The sequence below is a fragment of the Nomia melanderi genome, unplaced genomic scaffold (assembly GCF_051020985.1).
Source record: "Nomia melanderi isolate GNS246 unplaced genomic scaffold, iyNomMela1 scaffold0014, whole genome shotgun sequence".
NCBI lineage: Eukaryota > Metazoa > Arthropoda > Insecta > Hymenoptera > Halictidae > Nomia > Nomia melanderi.
The window spans coordinates 11,110,471-11,111,425 of NW_027475130.1; positions in this window are offsets into that span (position 1 = coordinate 11,110,471).

Here is a 955-nt window from a genome sequence, read left to right on the forward strand (position 1 = left end):
GTGTGCGGCCCCATGAGACGGTGTTTTTCTCGGACCCTGGTGGTCCGAGGTCGTTCCCGCTGCACAGATTCATGCGCCAGGGCCTCCTGCAGATAATTCACTTTGATTTATTGCGCTATCTGTAATAGCACCCGAGATATCACCAGATATATATTGGATTTTTCACTGACCCTGAGCGTCCGGCCCCATGAGACGGTCGTTTTCTCGGGCCCTGGTGGTCCGAGGTCGTTCCCGCTGCACAGGTTCATGCGCCAGGGCCTCCTACAGACAATGCACTTTGATTTATTGCGCTATCTGTAATAGCACCCGAGATATCAGCAGATATATATTGGATTTTTCACTGACCCTGAGTGTCCGGCCCCATGAGACGGTCGTTTTCTCGGCCCCTGGTGGTCCGAGGTCGTTCCCGCTGCACAGATTCATGCGCCAGGGCCCCCTGCAGATAATTCACTTTGGTTTATTGCGCTATCTCTAATAGCACCCGAGATATCACCAGATATATATTGGATTTTACCCTGACCCTGAGTGTCCGTCCCCATGTGACTGTGCTTTTCTCGGACCCTGGTGGTCCGAGGTCGTTCCCGCTGCACAGATTCATGCGCCAGGGCCTCCTACAGACAATGCACTTTGATTTATTGCGCTATCTGTAATAGCACACCAGATATCACCAGATATATATTGGATTTTCCCCTGACCCTGAGTGTCCGGCCCCATGAGACTGTGGTTTTCTCGGCCCCTGGTGGTCCGAGGTGGTTCCCGTTGCATAGATTCATGCGCCAGGGCCTCCTGCAGATAACTCACTTTGGTTTATTGCGCTATCTCTAATAGCACCCGAGATATCACCAGATATATATTGGATTTTTCCCTGACCCTGAGTGTCCGGCCCCATGAGACTGTGGTTTTCTCGGCCCCTGGTGGTCCGAGGTCGTTCCCGCTGCACAGATTCATGCGTCAG